The following is an 8,599-nucleotide window of genomic DNA, read 5'->3' as shown; positions in this document are numbered from 1 at the left end:
AAACATCACTATCTTCTTCCAAAAATTCAATATATAACAATACCAAATACATTAGGGCAGTCTACTAAAAAGCTAATCTAATTCTTTTTCTTTAGTATACACCAATGGAGTCAAACATCAATTTCAAATCCCATGTTAGTGTGTTCTGCAAGACTCAGCTGGCCTCCTTGGATTTTGTTTTTTATTACAAATTCCCATGTACTGTGGACTGGATCTCGGAATTCGTAGATTCATCTATATGAAGTCAACTACCATAATTACACAGTCTATAACTCCCATATATTTGAAGTCTACATGATTGTTTAGTGTTGCCATGTCTACCTAACCTCAAATTTTTAACAAATTCTAAGTTTTATTTCTTGTTTTACTTTATTACTCTAATTTTAAAGACAATCGCAAATTTACATGAGTTTGAATTAAAAAAGTCCTAGATGGTACTTTTACGTTGCCCCCCACCCCCCATGACCAAATAACATACAACCTAGACAAGCACATTCTACGTGAAATAGCAAACATATTTATAAATATGGGTCATATGCGTCTATTTACAAAGTACCTTCAGATGTAGCTTTATTTTAAACATTTTTCTCTGCAGCCTATAGTATTTTATTGTGATCCAAAAAAATATTCAGTTAGCCCCACCAGTGAGTTTGGTCCAGAATAAAAGGTTCATTGATGACCTTGCATTTTTTGATAAGTACTATTAAATTAGTTTGCACATCTCTGGCTTTTCTTTGTTTACCTGCCCTTTACTTTCCTCATACCACCTTGAATCTCTGTTCATGTGTGTGTCAAGAGGTATGGATCTGCACACAATGAATGAGCCAACTATTTTTGGCTTGATTTGCAAAGTAGCAAAATAAACAACACAGGATCCTATTATAGAGTCAGTGGCTCTTTACACTTTTAAATTTCAGTCCCAGTTCATTGATTCCCAACAGAGATCCCCTTGCAGTAAAACAATACTCTAGACTCCAATTTTCATGTCCACGTTCTTTTCATTACGAAGTTCGTCTTGGTTAAGAGGCTCATCCTGGTCTCCTAATTCACCGGTGTGTTCTTTAGATACTAGCTGTACCATCTCCTGAGATTTAACTGTGTCTCCATTCTGCTCCATTATAACTCCATCCTCCGGATTTCCCTTGTTGCCATTAATCACCAATTTCTTTTTCTGGCCACATCTAAGTTAAAGAAAAATTCACAAGTCAGTGGTTTGGATATGCCAAATATAATCTGTGTCAACAAAAATGGACAATGAGGTTTCATAGAGTGTTAATATGTATTTTCAGACTTCTTTTGTTTAAATTCAGTTATATGGTAACCATTCCAATTGACGGAACCCTGTTTCAAATTTTGCAACCTGGTCTTAGTAAAAAGGCATCTAAAGAAGCCAATGGAAGCATAAACAACATCTTCAATCAAAAGCAAGCTTTTATAACTGGAAACTGACTCTTGGAACGGGTCCTGTAATTGCTTTCCAAATGCTCCAAACAAAAACGTGAATCATCTAATAATGTAAAGGGTGTTTGTGCATACAATTTGCTCAAAGTCACTGCTTATGTTTGAGACTCTTTGTAAATTAGGGACATTCTGTGGCGTGAGCTAACAGTCATGAGGGTGTTGTTTGCCATCCCATTATCAGAAAATGATGTCTCTAGAGTTTGCAAACAATAGAAATATTGGTCATAGCTTCACCCTGCAGAAGCCTGATTAAAGGAGATTGTTCTTTAAAGTGTGTAGTGAAAACAATATTTTGTGTCTCATATTCATGCAATATCTATCTTGCCACATCTGTGGTCAGCTGTCCACTAAAGATAAACCTGAACAAATTCATAGATAGTTAACAAAAATTATGCAAGGAATAAGGGATAAAAGATATCTGGAGAAATTGGAATAACTTTTTATGTACTGCCCAGAGGGATAAGGAATAAGAACAGGCACAGCTAAAACCTTTAAATACTTTAGAAGATGAATAAGGTTTCAGGGTGGGGAAGGAGAACAGGAATGGAAAAAAAAAACCTTAGCACCAGGTTGCTTAGCTAAAATACCTAAACCACACTTTGTGCTTACGTCTCTAATGACATTAGCATAAAGCAGCACAAAATTAGCATAGGCTCCTCTGGGGTGGAGACTGATGGGAACAGTTCTCTTCCACATGCAAATATTTAGTAAAAGTAAGCGCATCACAAATCTAAAATATTCTGAACATATTATGAAAAGACAAGTATATGATGATAAAGTCAACGTTAATAGGAAAAATCAAGTGTTGCGTGTTCACATTTCTGGATCTATAGATTATTTTAGATTTATATAATTTAGTAGAGTGTTGTACCTTGTTAGTGTCAAATAATGCAGAAAGTTTGGAGATGAACTGATTTCCTTTATTAGGTAATTTAGGGTAAGGTGCAAGCTTTAAGGATTATGATAGTTCTTTCTTCAGCCTTTGTACAATTGTATAAAGAAATCAAGTTTCCCTGAAAGCTTACATCTTGAGACCAATCTCAAATTGACAACAGGAACAAAGGTTCTCATGCACTATGGCAGCAACTTGGCCGCCTACCTCTGTGCTAGTTCCTAGGGCCAGAATTTAAACATTTTACATGGGATGGTACTAAACCCCTCACTTCTTCCCTTTATTCATTTCTCATGGGTGGGCTTTGGTAAAATGTTGCATGTAGCATCTCCCCCGAGGAAGCAAGAATATCAACTAAACCTATTTTGTAACTTGATATCCTCTGCTTAGTTAGAATTGCTCAGGTTTATCACAAGTCTTTTATATAATAATCTTCATAACTGCTTATACAGGAAATAAACATTTAAAAATTTGATTTTTTTTCAAACACAACTTAGCAACTGTGCCTTCCAACTAATGCTATAGAACCGTTTTCACTGTCATCATCCTAATATGTCTTCATGTAGATCATCTTTTACGCTTAGAATGAAAAAAAAAGAAAATATACAAAAGTCTTTAACTGAAGACAGCTGGGACAATTGCTGCTTTCTATTTCATTTTAACAAAGCGTTTTAACTGCATGCCATCTCACGGCAAAATAAAACACATATGTGCAGCTGAAAAGAATTCTTGGTGGTTTTACATGTTACAGCATACCAAAGATGCGTGTTATTCTCTTCCTAATAAACAGAGTTTGCTAGATTGTTTGCAGGATCATGTAATGGAAAGTCGCCACATTCCTAAGGGTCCTATATCTTATAAATGCTTATAATTTTGGACATTTATAAAAGGATCAAACCACTATGTACACCAGTTCTTTGATAAATTCTAACAATTCTTTCTGGCTTGTCCATACAAATTTATGTTATTGTTTTATCAGGGAAACTATCAGCTTGCTTACTCTTCATTTTGCAATTTAGGTGGACAGGCTGACAACCTAACAGGTCTGAGAAGAGCCAAGGAGAATTATTGGGGTTTGGAGAATAGAGCGGTAGGTAAAAATGAGAAAGTTCATGGAGATCTGAGACTTGAGATGGGGACCATTTGTCACAAATCCAGCACATGCTATTATAGTATGGAGCAGAGAACCAATAAACCGAGAGAGGGTTTTGTTGGTGTCAGAGGAGAAAGATTTTTTTTGTTTGTAATCAGCGTGAACAAGAATTTTTTAACAACATTGATTTCTTTGTTGAAATCTGTTGCTAACAAATAACCAACTATCTGGTTTTTATAGTCACAAGTGCATTAATATTTCAGTATGAAAGACCTAGCAGGCGATGTACTGAGTATTTGGAGGGGAAAAATCCTATTATCCAAGCACATTTCGCAGAGATGCTTCCTCAGGGGATATAGCAAGCTTGGAAACCCAACATCATTCCCCTACCCTCCCCGTTACATGCTATTATAGACCTTGTTCAAAATACGGTCTAAAGATTCGGTGAATGCCTTCATAGTTGTCATGATATGGGTTTAGAATTGAATTATAGCAGCTGAACTAAACCCTAGTCATTGCCATGTTTTTTTAAAAACATAACTGATTTGTTGACTTGTATCCATGATGTGTTTAATCTTGTATATGTTTGAGCTCAGGCCTAGAGAAAGAGTTAGAAGATTGTAGAGAGAAAAAAAGTTAATAAAGAAGGTGAAATGAAGTGAAAGTTCACTTGCAAAAATACCCAATTATGTGAAGCCAAAATAAAGAATATTTGCTTGAACATGACTAAACAATTGAAGTCTGCACAAATTTACCTAAATCAAAACATACTTTGCAAACAGAAACATTTCCCAGATTAGTGAAGTGGATGAGGTTCCAGTTTCTGGACGAAGTTCTATTTGGCTGGATATTTTGTTTGCAGTGGGCTTTATAGGGCTATAATTATAAAACAGGGAAGCAAGCATTTGTTGGGTTTCAATGGTAGTAATTGATTCCCACCAGGGAATGTTTGAGGGAATGTTAGATTCCCTGTTTTATAAATAGAGCCTTAAGTGTTCACAGCTCACCAAGAAAAAGAAAACCAGTTGACATGGTAATAACTGATTTCCAGCCAGTTGTTTACTCTGCCAAAAAAAACTGTATGCGGTGGTGGTCAGGGGGCTCGTCCGTTTCTGATTGCCAGTGGTAGTTAGGAATGGCTCCCCTTTTATCACCTTACCATTGGGTTCCTATAGCCAGCTGGTTTGGTGAACTTCAAGGATGCTTTCAGGCCCTGAACAGAACCAAACCCAGTAAAGTTCTTCCATCACTAGTGTGCTGACTTCAATCAGCCAATCATATGCAAAAGAAAATTCTGTTTTTGAAATTTTATTGCACATGATTGGGTATTAATTGAAAACTAAAGTATTTTCATTTGTCTTACCTAATTTGCTAAAACTGAAAGTGAAAATTCACCGAACATTCTCTACTCCTTTATTAAATCAACCCCACCGTTTTTTTTTTTACAAAGGTTAATATAAAAAGCTTGTTTAGCATGCATAGGTGTTAATGATATCTTAATACAATGACTTTGCAGTTACATGGATATCCTGAGTCACAGACAATTCAGGAGCTGTACTGGCAGTGTCCTGAAAATCAGATTAAAGGCCTCTAGGGAATACGGCCATTCATTCTTAGAGAACAGGAGGAATGTTTCTAATCAGGAGCATGAAATGTGCACTGTACACATTCCAGCTATAGAAAGCATGGATCACAGTCTGAACTATAGTTCTTTTTTTTATCATTCTACTTGTATCCATGGCTTTAGTAAATATTGATAGCATATGTAAAAAAAAAATGGTTTTCTTGAAGTCCATCTGGAATTGGCTACCTTCTAGTCTGCATTTTTGAGAAGGACAAAACCTTCACCAGTGATTTCATTCATAGCTTTTTCTGCCTAAAGAAAGTTGGTTCGGAGAGAAAACAGTTGCTGCTCTGCTAAACTTTTCTGATATTCATAGCTGCATGGTTGTCATGCTAATCTGATAAAATCATTCTAAACACCAACAGAAACATGCAGAGTTCTGGCTAACCTAGTTTCCTTATTGTTCCAGGCCAGTAACTCCAAAAACTTTGAAGCCAGAGCTACCCGGGAAACCATTGCAGAAAAGGAGGTCAGCAATGGCAGCCCTAAAGTCACTTCCAGGGCATGTTACCTTCAAAGGTCTATACACACCAGTTCAGTGCCTTAGCCCATTTTACCTGGCTGCCTAACACACCATGTACAATTTATGCAATGCACATTCCCATTTTGTCCATCTTTAAATATCCCAAGAGGTATTGGGATGAATAAATAGTATGCTATTGCACCAATGCAGGTAACATGCATTGTCATGTGCTCGTCACAACACAACACCTTGTCATGAAAAAATAATGCTACTAGTATAAAGTCCAGACACGCAGACACGTGTGCCTGCAGTAGCCTCCAAAACCACCCCCATACCAGGCAATTATCTGACACTACCATCCACTTCTACACATTTCTATTAGCCCAACATTATATTTGGTTGTCAGTGGCTAATTGGAATGACCATGAGGCAGGAAGGTGTGTGCAAATGTTGGCAAAGCTTCATCTGGTGGTGGATTTGGCCATAACCACAAAGCTTGCTAAACTCTCCCTGCCAGGCATCCCAACTTTGCTTCTACCAGTCACAGTTCTAAATGTTCTCTATTAAAATGTATATAAAATAATGTAAATGGGTAAAACTCTCTATCTCCAGCCTCCATTGAGAGAAGAACACCTTGTTGATCCCATTTTGATATAAAGAGATATTACTTACATTCTTCGGGCATTGAGTGCGATGCAGACTGAGAAGATCAAACTCAAACACACCAGGGATACACACACGATCAGCCAATCTGACAAAGAAAAAATACTGCTTTAATATAGGTTTAAAGAACAATAGTATCATGTAAGGACATACAAACACACAAAAAATAGCATACATTACTTCGAAAAGTCATCCTGTCCAGGTTTTGTTTATTACCGTAAATGCCATGTTGTTTTTATATGCAAAGGGAGGTGCAAAGTGTGGCACTTCACAAGGACCCCAGACCCTTGTCAGCCAATGGGAGTCCCCACCAATGTCTTAATTAGTTTGGCAAGAGGGTTTTAAGTAGGGATGAGCGGAAATGCCCCTGACATTCTTGCGCAAATTTTCCCGAACTTCCGATGGGTCAGAGAAATTTCGGTGAACCGATTTCCCGAATTTAATTGAAGTCCAGGGTGCAGGTTCTCAGAGTCACTGGGTTGATAAGTACACCCCGGGGAGCATGGGAACCTGCAGTCACAGCCTGTTGGAGGCACGCGAGTGCTTCCAATCAGCTGTGACTGCAGGAGAATTCCAGATGAAATCTCAATGGAGTTTCTTCTTCATCTGAGTTCTTCTTCATCTGAGTTCAGTTCCTATGGTCACCGGGCTGATAAGTACAGCCTGGGAGCCTTGGAACTTGTGGTTACAGCTGATTGGCCTTCATTGACTCTCAATGGAGTTTCTTCATTGAGAGTTCATCTGAGTTCGGCAAGAACACGACCTTGTGGCCAATCACAAGCCATTCTCGCTTACATTTTCTTCACCGCAAGATAAAAATTAAAAATTTCGCTCATTCATCCCTAGTTTCAACATCAGTTCTGCTCAAGGGTCCACTGTTGGCTACATCTCCCACTGTATGTATAAGTGAATATTTAGTTGGAGTGGGAATAATAAACCACCACCATTAATAGAAATCTGAGGAGTCAGTGCTGGATGAGCCCATTGAGTGACAGAAATGAAATTGGTAGCAGTAGAGAATACAATGTGGACCTAAAGACCTAAAGCCTGTGAATCATATCTCTGGAATTGTCCATATGCAAAGGAAGTTTGAGGATCCATTTAAATTGAGTTGTACATATTTGCAGACTGTTCATTCTTTAATGTAGAGCCTACAAGATAAAAACCTCCTTAAAATCGCATTAATTGTTGGCCTTTAATAAATGCAATAGGATCTTTGTCAATAGCCCCAAATCTGCCATGCTATTTCTTACAATTTGATTTTTACAGTTAAGAACAAATCTGGAGTTGTCTCCCGGGTGGCAGGGAGAATTATCTGGAAGGGATTAGACATTGGTGCCAGTAAAACTGGTTTCATGTTCAGGCCTGATATGGTGGAGGGAGACTGGTAATCACATTTGCCGGTTCTCTCTGTGTGATGGAGGCTGACTTATCTCAGATCTCTATTTGACTTAAGTAATAGAAAACAAAGCTGAATGATTCCTGCAGACAGTTCCCGCTGTTTAATATATGTTGGCAGATTTGCCATTTTAGGGAGGATTATGGGGGAAGGGATTATTTCGATTTGTATAAATTTGAGGGTGGCAGTTATTAATATCGGATCAACCTATGGTCTGTAATGAAGCCTAACTTTTTTTTCGGGGGGTTGTGGGAGAGTTAAACCCTAAGATAACGTTTTATTATTGTGCCAGCTAGACAATGGAAAAAACAAGGAATACAATAATACTTTGGACATTGGTGACAAATAATTTTCAGGATATTGTGGAAAACAAGCAAATGTATCTTGAAACAAATCAAGCTCAAGGGAGGCTAAAGCTGTATTTTTTTAGACACATAAAATGAGAGGAACTATATCCCTGGAAAAGACAATTATGTTGGAAATAAGGGTAACAGAAAAGGGCCATTAATAGGGTGGGTGTATACAAATACTGAAGGTATAAACATGCCATTGCAAAGGCTAAAGGGAAAAGATCATTCTGGAGAAACACTTATGATATGGACAGGTGTACATCACCACCAAAGCATCCAGACCTCTTATCCACTTAGAACTTTTGAATCTGTGCCCTTAACATTCAATATGGTGGCTAGGAATCCAAGTAATCCCTCATTTGGAAGAGTTCTTCTGCACTTTTTTCACGTTTTTCACCCATTCTGTCTGTGACTCCGGTGACATATGTTTACAAGAATTTGCATCATGCATCTGAACCCATTACTTACATGATTCCAGGACCTCTGAACCCTGCAATCATGGAACCACACAGTTCCTCTATGTTCATTATTGTAATTGCCAGTGTTACCATTGTCACCATTCCTGGTATACAGCAGACATGTGGTCTTGTATCTAATATTAAATTTGGCAATGAACCCAGGGACCATGTAAGCGCATCTTTGTCTCCATCTTAC

The 8,599-nt window shown here is 37.8% G+C and overlaps 1 long non-coding RNA gene across 1 annotated transcript; it reads right to left on the bottom strand.

Annotated features, from left to right (window-relative positions):
• Positions 1–728: 728 nt before the first annotated feature.
• Positions 729–6,318, bottom strand: LOC140345016 (uncharacterized). The gene is made up of 2 exons (XR_011923729.1): positions 6,206–6,318; positions 729–1,181 (listed from the first exon to the last, which is right to left on the bottom strand). It is a non-coding gene; the product is annotated as an uncharacterized lncRNA (long non-coding RNA).
• Between the last annotated feature and the right edge of the window lie 2,281 nt (positions 6,319–8,599).

The sequence above is a fragment of the Pyxicephalus adspersus genome, unplaced genomic scaffold (assembly GCF_032062135.1).
Source record: "Pyxicephalus adspersus unplaced genomic scaffold, UCB_Pads_2.0 Sca343, whole genome shotgun sequence".
Classification (NCBI taxonomy): domain Eukaryota; kingdom Metazoa; phylum Chordata; class Amphibia; order Anura; family Pyxicephalidae; genus Pyxicephalus; species Pyxicephalus adspersus.
Note: the sequence above shows the minus strand (reverse complement) of the source record. Positions and strands in the feature narration are given on the sequence as shown.